The following is a 15,180-nucleotide window of genomic DNA, read 5'->3' on the forward strand; positions in this document are numbered from 1 at the left end:
TGTTTATTTTTTTGTCCTGAATTATGAACCTTTATATATTTTTATCTTAATTATTCTTACCGGAGGATAATGATATTCTCATTATTCATAAAAATGTCTACTCCTTTTTTGTGAATTCCACTAAATTCTTTGGGTAAAATTGTCAAAAGTGATTAAATAAGGAGCATAAGGGCATGGCTACACTTGCAGATGTAGAGCGCTTTGAGTTAAACACACCTTTGGAGAGCGCAGTAGGGAAAGCACTGCAGTCTGTCCACATAGACAGGAAGAAGTGCACTGGCATGGCCACATTTGTGGCACTTGCAGCAGCATTTGGAGCAGTGGATTATGGGCAGCTATCCCACAGAGCACCTCTTCCCATTCTGGCGCTGTGGCTTGTGGGAAGGGAGCAGCGGGTGCGGGGCATTCTGGGTGCTGTCCCAACACCCTGTGATGCATTGGTTTGATCTCAGCAATCCCTGTGTTTCCGTACACATTTGGCGCCATCTTTCAACATTTTTTGTACTGTGTGCTCTGTCTTCCCTTTTGGTCTGCGGGAATGGAGCCTGAACTGCTGAGGAGTATGCTGATGAGTCTCACCAGCATGTCACGTTTGGGAATTGAGTTATGCCTTATGATCCAAAGTGACAGTGAGGGCTCCGACGATGATATCGACTGGAGTAACGCATATGACACGAGTTTGCTTGTGACATTCATGGACATGCCCACCACTGTGGAACACCGCTTTTGGGCTTGGGAAACAAGCACTGAGTGGTGGGATCACATCGTCATGCAAGTCTGGGATGATGAGCAGTGGCTGCAGAACTTTCGGATGAGAAAAGCCACTTTCATGGGACTGTGTGAGGAGCTCGCCCCCACCCTGCGGCACAAGGACACGAGATTGAGAGCTGCCCTGACTGTGGAAAAGTGGGTGGCTATTGGAATCTGGAAGCTGGCAACTCCAGACAGCTACCGATCGGTCACTAACCAGTTTGGAGTGGGGAAGTCGACCGTTGGAACTGTGTTGTTGCAAGTTTGCAGGGCCATTAATCGCATCCTGCTCAGAAGAACTGTGACTCTGGGTAACGTGCATGACATTGTGGATGGCTTTGCACAAATGGGTTTCCCTAACTGTGGAGGGGCGATAGATAGCACACGTATTCCAATTCTGGCACCAGCCTACCTAGCCTCCGAGTATGTTAATTGGAAGGGGTATTTCTCTATGGTTCTCCAGGTGCTTGTGGATCACTGGGGCATTTCATTGACAATAACGCAGGCTGGCCTGGAAAAGTGCATGATGCACCCATCTTTCGGAACACTGGCCTATTCGGGAAGCTGCAAGCCGGGACTTTTTTCCCAGACCAGAAGATCACCGTAGGGGAAGCCAAAATGCGCATTGTGATCCTTGGAGACCCTGCTTACCCTTTAATGCTGTGGCTCATGAAACCCTACACAGGGAGCCTCGACAGCAGCAAGGAGCAATTCAACAACAGGCTGAGCTTGTGCAGAATGTCTGTGGAGTGTGCTTTTGGCTGTTTAAAGGGCCGCTGGCACTCTCTGTATGGGAAGTTGGACCTGGCCGATGACAGCATCCCCACGGTTATATCCGTGTGCTGTTCCCTCCATAACATTTGTGAAGAGAAGGGTGAACGATTCACTCAGACATGGAACTCGGACGTTCAACACCTGAAGGCTGAAGCTGAACAGCCAGAGAGCAGGGCTATTAGAGGGGCCCAGTGCAGGGCTGCAAGGATTAGGGATGCCTTGAGGGAGCAATTTGTGGCTGAAAGCCACCAGTAATGTCTGGTGCCCTGCACGGGAGTGAAGTGCAGTGGTTCCAATGTTAGTAGGAATCTGTGTTTGCTACGCTGATATGCAGTGCCTGTTTCTTTCCTGGGCTAAGGTATCTTTTACTTTATGCAATAATAAAGAATGTTTTCAAAGCCAAAAAATCCATTTATTGAAAAGAAACACAACTGCTTGGGAAACAGAAAGGGCAAAGGGGCGGGGTGGGGAACGGTACAATCACAGATTTGCATATGTCCTGTTATCATACTTAGCCTTCCTGTCTGGAGTGCTGTGCAATGAGTGCTGCACTTCAGGATGGCTATACTGCATGGTGATGGGGCAGAGGGTAAGGGTCATAATTTTCAGGGCTGGGTGGTGAAGCTACGGGTGTTGGAGGCAGCTGGTGGTGGTAAAAACGGGGATGTTGGGGAAAGTGGGTTGGAGGTGACATGGGGACACAAGGGAAAGTTTTGGGACAAGGGCTGTTGAGGTGGGTCGGGCATGGTAGTGCTCCACCTTAATGGCTACGAGCACCTGGATCGAGTCTGCCTGGCGCTACATTATGCTTATCACCCGATCCATGCTTTGCTGCTGGAGCACCGCGTTTTTGCGCTGACGCGCCTCATTCTGCTGGTGGATCCTCCTTTCACTGGTCTGCCACTCCTGCACTTTTCCATTTTCATTACTTGAATGCTGCATTACTTCATACAACATGTTTTCCTTGCTTCTACGTAACCTCTTTCCGATTCTTTGGAATCTTTCGGCCGGTGATAACACAGATGGCTGAGCTCTCAAGGTTGCATCTGTAAAGGCAAAATGCAACACTTAACAGAGGCAGCATTGTTCAGACCAGACAGAGCAATGATTACCGTTTACTTAAGGGCAAGCACAGTCTACACAATAGAATCATTTTCCCATCCCAAAGCAAGCACACATAACCCACAGGAGCCCCAAAAATGTGAGTAAAGCACAGGGTCATGTGTAACTGATTGTTTCACAGCTGTACTGTCCTTTGGGTTTCTGTGCCTTGGGGAGAGCAAAAAACAGCAGGGGGCCCCTATACTGAACACTGTCCCCACTTTTTCCACAGGAGTTCATCAGACTGGAAGATATCTCACTGCTGAGGGTAACCTGGGAAGCAAGAGAAGGTCTTCTACTGCAATGCGGATTCTGCCCTGCCCCATAAGCAGTTTGCCAGTGCGCAGCAATGGTCCCCCTGCCAATGTTCCCTCTAATTTTTGACAGGTCGTATGCGCAGAAAATTTCTTCTGTGCAAACTGTTAAGCGTGCAGGGTTTAGGAGCTGTGTGCGCACGCACACACACACACAGCTTAGAGGGAACAGTGCACCCCGCCCCTCACAGCACAGTGGCGTGGACAAGTTAGCCTTACTGGGACAAGGAACACAGTGGCTCTCTTGAGAAACCTGCGCAAGCGGATTGCCCAAGTTCTGGATGAGACCTTTGAAGAGATCACTGAGGCCGATTACCACAATGTGAGAGAGCACATCAACGCTTTATTCTGCATCTAGGCATGCATGCTGCCCTAACCCTTCTCACCCCAAGAGCCCGCACCGAATAACTTCCTTCCCAAAATAAAAGTCGCTTACCAGGAACCTCCTCTGGTGTTTGTCCTTCCCCAAGCACCAGCCGTGGCGACTGGCTACCTTCCTCCTGGCTTGAGAACAGCTCCTGGCTGCCTGCATCTCGGGATTCCAGCGTGTCTTCCTCAGCACCCTCGCTCCCGCTTTGCTCCTCCTCCCAGCTTGTTGAACTGGGCTCTGAGCTGTCCATGGTGGTCCTCAGAGTCAAGGTGGGGTCACCCTCAAGTATCGCATCCAGCTCTTTGTAGAAACGGCAGGTCACTGGGGCATCACCGGAGCAGCTGTTTGCCTCGCAGGTTTTGCGGTAGGCATTCCGCAGCTCCTTCACTTTAACCCTGCACTGCAGTGCATCCCGGTCATGGCCCCTTTTCATCATGTCCCTAGATATCTGCCTGAAGGTATCGTAATTCCTATGGCTGGAGCACAGCTGGGACTGGACAGCTTCCTCTCCCACAAACACTGATGAGGTCCAGCACCTCGCCATTGCTCCATCCTGGGGATCGCCTAGCGCGTGGAGGTATGGTCACTTGGAAAGATTCACTGAGAGCACTCCATGCTGGGCTGAGCAAACAGAAAGGGGATTTTCAAAATTCACAGAGAATTTAAAGGGCGGGTCTGACAGTTGGTCACCTGAGGGCAGGGCAGTAGAGTTCAAAGTGATGACCAGAGTGGCTAGCACAGGCATTGTGGGACACTTCTGGAGGCCAATCAGAGCACATTTTAGGACCAAGGCATCCACACTGGCGCCGCGATGCTCCAGCGGGGGCGCAGCATACATTATTCCACTCACAGAGATGGAGTACCAGCAGCGCTCTAGCCGCGGAGTTAGAGCGTTCTACGTGCCTTGCCAATGTGGACGGGTAGTGAGCTAGTGCGCCCGGGGCTCCTTTATTGAGCTGTAACTTGCAAGTGCAGCCAAGTCCTAAGTCCCAATGAAAAGGTTACCCTTTGGTTCAGTAATATCTATAGTAGTGAGTTCTATGGATAGCAAGCATATGTTACACAAGGGCTCTTTTATACTTGAATTTGCAGTGGGAAGGGCTGTGGAGATGAAAGTGGACCTACTACTTACTAGATCTACAAGTCGCCCCCGCCCCAAAGAGGCCGAGTGCTGAAGGAACTGTGTGGTACTACCTGCTGCCTGAGTATCACCACAAAGTGGCTCTGCTAATCCTCCATAGCCTGTCCAAGAAGATGTGGGGAGGAAATGATTTTGTGGAAGTGACTTCCAGCCACTAGCCCTCATGGAGTTACCCTCCACCAAGACTACAGAGTCTTGCTTGATGTGGGAAACAGATCTTATCCCTGCATGACCAACATGTTATTCAGAGAGATTTAGAAGAAAACGTGAAGGCCAATATTTTGTGTCAGTCTGATTTAAAGCAGAAAAAAATCTTTGCTACCTGAAATAAGTAAACTTTGGTCAAAAAAATAAAAACACCAAACAAACAAAAAAGCCAAACATGCAATACTGTTGCGGCACTTTACATGAGGAAAAATATCCAATATTATTCATAACAACTCCTAAAGGAAGGGCCTACAGAATGTAATGGAAAGTTATAATCATTCTCTAGATTTTTTTGAACTACCCTATAGAATTTAGTAGAGACTTACATCCCTGTAATAAAGCTATAGAAAGGATATAATTTTGTACAATTGATAGGTTTTACAATAATTTGCAGTTTAGCCATATAAAATTTGCATTGGCTTTCATTCTTATGAAATTATATAGGACTATTCTATGAGGGGAAGATCTTTAGTAAAAAAAATCCCTTCACTTCTTAATATTTTAGGTCTATTCAACAGAAATGTCATGCAGTCTTTGTGAACAGGGAAGACCAATGTAAGATTCCATATGTCTTATAATAATTTGTCAGTCTCGATACCTTACAATGTATGTAGCAAAAAAGTAGCTGGTAGTTGTGATCATTTAAGGAGGCCTCAAGCACAGATATAAAACCCTGGAAGCGTGACCTTGAGAATCTAGTCTAGAATTGTTCACAGAAAGTAATCATAGCTATCATAATAAGCTACTGTAAATTCCATATTGTGACAGAAGGGAGCCGGTACATAACAGTGTAATGCATACTGATATGTAAAAAATTTATGAACATTGTATGTGGCCAGGTCTGTAAGGGGAAGTTATTGTGTTGTTAGAGAACCAGGGTGTGTCGGAATAATAAACAGGAAGGCAACACACAACAGCTTCCCAGATCAGAAAACATCAAGCATACTCTTGGAAGACCATGGGAAAAACTATTAGTTTCAAGGATCTTACCTCCTGTCTCCAAGGAAAATGCAAGCTTGTTTTGCCAAGTTTGATGAACTTGGAAATCAAAAGGGCTATAAATGGCGTAAAAGTGATTTGATCCCTGAGAAGGGGAGTTGAGTTGTCAGGTGCTCTCCAGGCTATTGTCTAACAAGGAGCTCTAACAAGGAGTCAAGATGACAGAGAAAAGAGCACTGTTTAGCTCAAAAGTGTGCATCTTCCACCAACAGAAGTTAGCTCTATAAAAGATATCGCCTCACCGACTTCATTTCTCTTATAGGGAATTAGTCCTTCTAGAGTTCCCATGTGAGAGATGGTTAGATACTTAGTAAGCAAGACATGCATATAACCAGGTTGATTGTTTTAATGATTTTTTTTCTGGAATGCTTTTCTTCTAAATAAATGATACATTTCTTTTAGAAGTTTATTAGGTCACTGCTTAGCATTGTAATTGCCCCGGAGGGAACAGAACTGCAGGGTCTTGGCCTAAGTCAGACCCGCGGAGGCAAACATGATTAATACCAGGGGACTGCAACCCAGGGCCCGGTCTAAGAGTAGGAGAATTGTGTGACTACATTCCCAGTTCAGGTGACAGCTAGATGCCTAACACGTGACAAGACCAGGTACTGATGAGACGTGCAGCTCACTCAGTAACATATGTCAAAAGCAAAATACATGGAGTTGGGTTTTGTTCTGTTCAAATAGCTACACATCTCTTTAGTAATTGATTAATTCTTTAACTAAGTCACATATCTGTATAGCAAAAGTGCACGGTACGTCTATCTCGGATTTTTGCCCTTAACTACCATATTGGAGGCTCTTTTACAATCTATGGGCTTTGGCGGCCTACATTCATGCCTGTGTGTTTGGATGGCATTATGCCCATTCATATGTTGATTACATTGTTTACCGGGGCACAGGTGCCAACTAAACATTGGTTAAGATGGGCAGTTTACATAATTCAGAGAGAAAAAATTTTTTTTTTTTACAAGAAGTCTCTGACAGCACTCAAGCATATGAGCTTTGTTTCTTGGACTTTGTTTCTTAACACCGCTCTATATAATTATGTGCTTCTGAAGTAGTAGTACTCAGTCTGGCAGAGCTGGAGGGCCAAGCAACCAATAAAATGTTATATAACACCACAAAATAATCAGTGTTATGTTCTGATGCTGTATATCAATGTTTGCGTCACACACACATCACCAGTATGGACTGTGTAGATGGAACAACACAAAACAGACATCATCATGTAGCATTCCATCTTCATCCGATTAAATATCCTCTGTCCCTCCTTGCCTTTCCTGGCTTTTGAAAGGCAAGAGTTATTTCTCTTCCCTAGCTTTTCCTCAACCTGAAAACTGTTTGGAAAAAGTAATCAAATGATTGACATCCCCTGCCAGAAATGGCTCAGAGCCACCTCCACAATGCATGTCTGTGTTCTTCACACTACCTCGTGTACTGGACAGCAAAGAGAGCTCTTTTCTCACTTTAGTTGAAAGCAGGAATAGTCAGACCAGAGGACACCATGAGAGCTGCAAAAAGGATGCTTACAAGCAGCATATCTCTCCAAATCCAGAGATTAAGTAACAGTGCCTTAAAGTCTGCCCACAGAACAAGAAAGAAACCCATGTAGCATTTATACAAATGTTTGGTTGCCAGCAAAAAGCAAGACAGTTATACTACAGTGGGCTCCAAATCACGTTGAATACAAAAATACAGTCAATGAAACTTAAGCATGTACTTAAGCGCTGTCTGATGGACCTGATGCTTAAGTGCTTTCCTGAATCAGGGCCTCTGAGAATATTGGCACTGTTTCTCTTTCTAGCATCACTCCTTTCTGTGGGAGATATGATCTGGGCCTTTGTTTGAGCAATTCTTTCTCCTTGCCATTGAATGTGTGGGTTTCAGAAGATGTTCCTCCAAATGAATTAGCCTGTATTTTTCCAAAGAACCAGAGAGAGGTCCTGAAGTCCCGACTCCAGTACAGAACATGAATCTTCAGATTCTATACTCCTAGGAGGTGATAGGAGTATAAAATCACAGGAAGAGTCCCTTTCTTCTGACTCTGAGAACTTTCTCTGAGTAAGGAGGAAACTATTATCTGTTACACTACCTTCCCCTCTCTCTCTGCTTCAATGTGTAGATTCTGCCTAGTACGTTCTTCAGCCACTTCCTGCCTAACTTCCTGACAGACTTTTAAAGAAACAATCCATGTACCTTTACAAGGTTCAACCCCCAGCTTTTTGCGCAGTGACAGGAAAGGTGTATGCATGTACATGTGCAAATGTGATTTCATCCCCAGAATGATCTGAGGAAAACTCCCTGAACTGAAGGAAACTTATAGTTTTTCCTCAGTTTTGGTCTATACTTATAGGTTTTTTCATGAAATGTTGCAATCTGACTCAAAGCCTTCCACAATCAATTTATTCTAAGATGTTCCCTCTGATTTAGGCAAGCCCTGTTGAATGCTGAAAAAGATTAACACATCCACTTGGGTTTTTTTTTAAATAGAGATGATGACAAGTGCAGGTGAGTAAATGCAACAGTCAGAACAGCTGAGAAAAATGATTAGAGAAGGGTGTAAACCTGAGCAGCAGCAGCTGCAACAGAATCTTTAGCAAGAAGGAACACAGCAGACACTTAGGCTTCAGCTTTGCTGATATGGAACATTACAAAACTCATGTAAAGGTTTTTGACTGGTTGAATAGATTGTCACTCCCCCACATGTTTGAAAGAAGTGTTTGGATTGGGGACAGGTATTCCATCTAAACAATAGTTTAAGATGGAAAATAGTTGATCAGACAATTTCCAATTGTCTTCTGACAATACACAACTTTCAGAAATCTAAATCAGGAGCAACAGGTGTTTTGAAATGTTCAGAGGAACTCTTCAAACCCAGGTCATAAGTAGAAAACATTCAATATAATAAAACTGGATCTCAAAGTGAAACTAAGCAATCTTTACAGACATACAACTGTATAACTGAATTTCTTCATTTCAAACATTAAAATATATTGTTACAATAGCCTAGACAAGTAAAACTCATTAATAGTGTCATCCTGATGGTGACAGCAGGTGCAACTGACCATAAACTGTGGCCTCAAAATGGCAACTCAACAAAACAAATGCCATTTGTTATTAATAATGGAAATACCATAAAGTATTAGGATACCATTATATCAGGATTCTCAAAGGAAATTAAATAAAATAGAAATCAGTCCTGTACATAGAAACCGACAAAATGTTTTTTAGCCATCCATGGCACAAACAAGGAGTCCAGCTGTTCACTGGATAGTGATAGATATTGCATTTCTGTATTTCCAAATACACAGAGCTTTGCTCATTTAATTTTTTCACACCCTCCATTCACCCAGTATACTCTACACACACTATTTAAAATATACAAAACTATGCAAACTGTATTTTTAAATCTGAATATGAAAAGATTAGCTCCTTAGTTAGTATAACATCTTGGCAACAGAATGGAATTTGCAAATGTTTAATGTGAATATGACTGTCATTTGTTACATGTTTGTACATCACCTCACACAACAGGACCCTTGGTTGATCTCTAGCAGCTACTACAATATAAATGCAAAATAATAATTAAAAATTCTGAAATTAATTTAGATTGTTTGATAGGAATTTATTTCTGTTTTATGTATAATTTGATACCTGATGCTTAAACAAATCTACTGTGTTAATTCAGCACAAAGATAACTGTAGGATCTTATGTTGTCTACTATCCTATCTCTTAATGTATTGTCATGTGAAGAAGCATGTGGCATTGGAAGGGTTACACAACTCAATTTAATCAGTGAAAATTACAAATAGGGATTGAAACGTATCTGCTGTGTGGTGTACAGACGGGAATCTGACCCTTTAAAATGTGATGAAACATTTTTTTTGTTATCTTGACTACTGCCTTCTGCTATAATCCTGATGGTCACTGTACTTCTCACAGTTTATAGTCTTAAACCTATAAACCTTTAATTCATATGAGTTGCTCCAGTAAATTAACCAGAACTATGTGTAGATTGGGCCCTATATTTGAAAACAAATATTGTTAAGATGGAGTAATACAGTGGTTAATCAGGCCATTGATTTCAAAGGCTACAGAACTGGGCCCCAACATTGAAATCTCTTTTTTCAGAAAAGTAGTTTTATGAATTTAATCATAATAGCCTGTGGTAGCACCACAATAATATACAGATGTGATTCAAACAGCAAACATCTCTGTTTTGATAAAAAGTGGCCCTACAGACTTTTAACACATTTTCCACATTGATGGACAGTGATTGCTCAAAAGAGAAATCCAATTTTCAAGCCCCTAAATTTTATGGTTTCTTTACACCAAAGGGTGGTTGAAATATGGAACAAATTGCTAAAATCAGCCACTGAAGCAAGTAGTATAAATCAGCTGAAAAAGGAATTGAAAAAAAAAACTGAAAGGAAGAAATTTAGTGAATGCAAGTACCAGCTGGATTTGTGGCAGTTAAGACAATGCTATAAAAAGTTCACTGGGTTTTAAATGATTTGACTCTAAAAAACTACAAGCTTATATGTTGAAATGTATATGTAACCCTTCTGCCCATCAGAGTTGGCAGCAACAAGGGCTGGGTTCAGTTTCTAGGGGTTCCATTCCAATAACATAATGCAAAACCGGCTCGAGCCCCCACCCAGTGACCTGGGACAAATATATACCACCCCCACTGAGCGCCTCTAAGAAGCAATACTTCCCCGCTCACAAGCCCAGAGTCTGAGTGTAGCAAAAGCCTTTTAATAACAGAGAGAAACAATGTGGCATTATGTTGGGGAAACACCACCAACAGGATTCATAACACAACCTATGAGCAAAAAACCCACCCCAAGCAAATTGGGGCATGTCCTTTCCCTTTGGTTCTTGAGTCCAGCAACCCAAAGTCACCCAAAGTCCCAAAAGTCCAATAACCCAAAAGTCTCTGTCCCTGGTCAGTGCAGCACCAGAGTTTGAAAGTTTATCTGCAGAGTTTTACCTCCCAACCTGGGTGGAGATGGGGGGGAGGTTAAGGACCACCTTACGTGGTTCAAAGCCGATTGCCCCACTTCTCCATGGGGCTCCGCTTCGCTCCACCAGCCATCCCACAAATCGCTCCACTCTGCCAGCCGCCCCCATGAGCCGCTCCAGCTGTCCCCGGGAACTACTCTGCTCCAAGAGCTGCTCTGCTCTGCTCACTGTCCCACTCCAGCCATCCCGCGAACTGCTCTGCAATATATCTTCAGGCTCCCCCACTACTTAACACAATACTCAGTAATTTCAGCTCTTAGTAAGTTTAGCTCTTTTGTGATTTCAACTTGTAGTAGGGGAGCCTCAGTGCTGGTGCACCACTGGCCCGAGTGAATTGAGCTCAGCATCCTGTAACTAGATTGCTAATGGAATCAAAATTAGCTCTGATATTCCACAGTGGAGAGAGGAGGAAGTGCAATTAGCATGTAAGGCCCTCACCAGGGGGGCCTATATCACCAGGTATAACTTAGATAATAATTTTTACTTCAGATTCCAAGAGACACAGACAAGGTTTTCATCTTGAGGCCAAAAGACCAAGAACATCAAGACACTTGAACATGGCCTTTGATAGGCCAAGAGACTACTGACACTTGATCTTAGCCTGTCCCCAGCCTCTCTCCATTCACTGAGTTTTGGAACCCGTGTCCCTTGCTTAACGAGTGCTACTTAGTTGATGGTGAGTCCCTCCACCATAACAAAAGGCCAAGTACAGTTCCACTGTCCTTGATTCACATAATCAGGATAATAACAATTTATTCTTCCTGCCCCAATAACAGAGAAACTGGGGATCCCACAGCAGCCAAAGTGACCATTTGGGCAGCTATTGGCTCATGCTAGGCGGGGTGGGTGTGCCTATGCAAATGAGATCAGCCCCTGAAGTTCTTTTCCACAACTTGCCACAACTCACCACCAGATGTCAGGTTGGAGCTCATCCTGACTCTGCTTACATATATGAAATAAATTGTGTGAATTCTGAAATCTATCTACTCTTTCAGCTATGCTTCTGGTTTCCCTTTATGGCAGCATTACTAAATTAAAGTATTTGTTTACATAGCAGTACTGGTAGTACCAAGTCTGAAGCATTTATCTCGGCATAGCTACAGCTGATTACCACTTGGGTCTGAAAGGAATTTTTCTCTCACACTGCAAATGGATTTTCTTCACCTCACGCTGGACATCAAACAGTTAAGTCAATGGACAGAGCCATAAGTGGTTAGCTTTACCATGCTTTAGTAGGTTGTGATTGATTCTGAGGTTCTCTTTACAGAGATTATAAGCCTCTTCTCACCATTGTGTTACGCTCATATAAGTTTACTGGAATCAACAGAATTAAAAATTATTTGTTTTCCAATAGGTTGGTTGGTGGATACAACCGGCAGCTACACTGCATCATTCATTCTGTGTGGATTTTCCATGATACTCGGTTCAACATTACTGTGCTTTCCTAGACTAGCAAAGAAAATCAAAAGGACACAGCTGAGGTCTCTTACCAGAGATACTGACATAAAACAGTAGATCTGGACAAATGGAGCAACAGCTTACTCTGTGTCTGGAGATTTAGACCAAAAGGATGTAGAAATATTGGCCACTGAGGCAAATAGATGACAAGTGCCATCAAGCTTTGGTATGCAGCACAGCCATGGCTAAGAGAAATGTGACTGCACATGCTACACTCTTGAAGATATATTTTCCCAATACAATGAAAGAAACAAGCCATCTTTCAACTAGATTTTTCTCTCATATTTTATTAGGGTAAAAACTGTGGTTTATACAGCTCTAAAACAAAGTTAGATACAAATGAGGAAAGTTCTTCAGTTAACGTATGCAGGATATTTTCTGAGTAAGTAATGCTGACTCCAGAGATAACAGGATGAATCTACTGAGGTAACTGATCATAATCAGTGGGGGGGAGGGATAGCTCAGTGGGTTGAGCATTGGCCTGCTAAACCCAGGGTTGTGAGTTCAATCCTTGAGGGGACCATTTAGGGATCTGGGGCAAAAATTGGGGATTGGTCCTGCTTTGAGCAGGGGGTTGGACTAGATGACCTCCTGAGGTCCCTTCCAATCCTGTTGTTCTATGAATTATGTGGCATAAAACTGAATTAACACATGTCATAACTTTATTGAAGGGTCCTCAGCAGTAATGCCACATCTTGGGGCCACATCTACTGTCTACTTTACAGACTTATATAGCACCCATCGCTGTAATATATAAGTAGACTCAAGAACAGGGCCAGAAGTGAATAGGCCATGGGATGAGGTATGTAGCAGTATAGAAATTTAGGGAGGCCCTTTTGATCAAACAGGAAATAGAGGTACCATTTTGTTAATGTCCATATCAGTTCAAGGCCAACTCATGGTAAAGGGTGTGCGCAATTCCTGGGTTGAATAATTAATATAGTTGCTGCCATTTATTTATACTCTTACTAAATATGTGAAATCTTTATTCACTGGACTCTGTAACACCACTCTCCCCTCCCCTGATATTTCTATACAATAACTGTTAGAAGGTAGTGGGGGAAATTTGTTCCCTTCTTTATGAATCTACTCACTTTTGTATACTCATGATGAAGTTCTTTGCTTGGGTAATTCAGAATTCAATTAAAGAGGTTACTGAGGAAGAGGTTTGGTTATCTGTCCTTTAACTTGTACAATGTTCTAAATGAAATCTGACCAAACCGATAATTTCCTTTAAGAACTTAAACAGAAACCTTTCAGTGGTGTTTCGAACCTGCTCACAAGTGGATGATCCTCTAAATCTCACACATGTTATGCACATACCTATGAAAACTGTAATTAGCAGGCTTTGGAGAAAACTTCCTAACAATCTCAGAAAATATAAATCTGTAACACCTACAGTGCATCTGCATAACAAAATAGGCTCTGTTAAATTATTCCACCCCAGCACAATTTGTATTTGTTTTATTTTCACTGAGCAGAAACAGAATCTTAGAGAAAAAGATCTTCATTTACATATACTGTCAATTTAAAAATAAAATGACATAGTAATGCAACTTATTAATTTAACTCTTCAGAGTTTTCCTTTAAAAAAGGAACATTTTGTTGCAGAAATTAAACTCTTCCATGTTAATAGACTTACAGTTTTCCCTCAAAGGGGCTACAAAAATTATCTAACAGCTTTGCTAAACTGACTGAGGTCAATACAACCAAAATGGTATCAGAAAACACACTAGTTCCTCTCTGATTTCAATGTAATAATAATAAGAAAACACTTTATGCCCATTTAGGGCTCTGTCTATTCAAAAGCTGCCTTGGCAGGCCTCACTAGCTGGAACAGCCAAAGTATCATCTTCCTCACTGGTGACTATTTAATATTTTGAAGCCATGATTTTCCCCTTGCCAAGCAATAGGGCTGATGGAACTGATTATGCTCCCACACTAGTATCAACTTCCTGGACAATACAATCAACTTCAACAAGGGGGCTGGAATGCCTGGCAGGCAGAGTGGGCAAGCCCCCATGCCCTGACCCGGCTACACCCCTGCCTCAACGAATCTTCACATTCATCATTGGTGAGTGCAGTATTAAATTGCTTGTTTAAAATTATTTAAAACTTGTACATGTATATAATGTTTTTTGTCTGGCAAAAAAATTATCCCTGGAACCTAGCCCCTCCCCACATTTACATTAATTCTTATGAGAAATTGGATTCACTTAACATCATTTTGCTTAAAGTTGCATTTTTCAAGAACATAACTAGGACATTAAGTGATGAGTTACTGTATGTATTTGCCTGCTTTAACCTGTAAATAATGTTTTCATTTCTTTTTCCTAGTTAATAAATCCTCACTTAGATTACTACAGGATTGGCTATAATCATTGCCTTTGGTAAGAGATCTAAGATATAAAATGGCTGGAAGTAAATGACTGGTGTCTTGGGACTGGAGGCAACCAGAATCTTTTGTGATCTTTGGTGTATAGCAACCAACTATTACTAAGGCCAGGTTGACATTACAGACTTATATTGGTATAACTAAACCCCTTAGTGTGTGAAAAATCCACACCCCTGAGCAATGTAGTTATACCAACCTAACCCCCAATGCAGACAGTGATATGTTGGCGGGAGAGCTGCTCCCATCAACACAGCTACCACCTCTCTCAGAGGTGGATTAACTACACTGATGGGAGAAGAAGCTGCTGCTTTGCTGATACAGCATTTTAGACCTACCCTAAATTCAGCTTGAACAATGGAACCCTACAGACAACTACATACAAGAAACCCATGGATCACCAAACCATAGACCCAGTAACCATCCCAAATATACTAACAAATGTTGTCTAATGTCAGGCACTCACATACCACAGAATATGCTCCAAGGAGAAAGTCTGGGATATACACTTTACACATTCAACACTGCCTTCACCAAACAAGGACACTCCAACAGAGAAGTACATTGCATCATGGAATGGGCCTCCCAAATATCCCAAGAAAACCTGCTTCAATACAGAAATAAAACCTCTTCTAACTGCACACC

At 42.6% G+C, this 15,180-nt stretch overlaps 1 protein-coding gene across 10 annotated transcripts in view; it reads right to left on the bottom strand.

Moving 5' to 3' along the window:
- The window catches only part of DMD (dystrophin), a 1,935,994-nt gene that overhangs the window by 501,844 nt on the left and 1,418,970 nt on the right, over nt 1–15,180 (bottom strand). The gene's annotated exons all lie outside the window — the stretch shown is intronic.

Source organism: Dermochelys coriacea, chromosome 1 (genome assembly GCF_009764565.3).
Source record: "Dermochelys coriacea isolate rDerCor1 chromosome 1, rDerCor1.pri.v4, whole genome shotgun sequence".
NCBI classification, from domain to species: Eukaryota; Metazoa; Chordata; order Testudines; family Dermochelyidae; genus Dermochelys; species Dermochelys coriacea.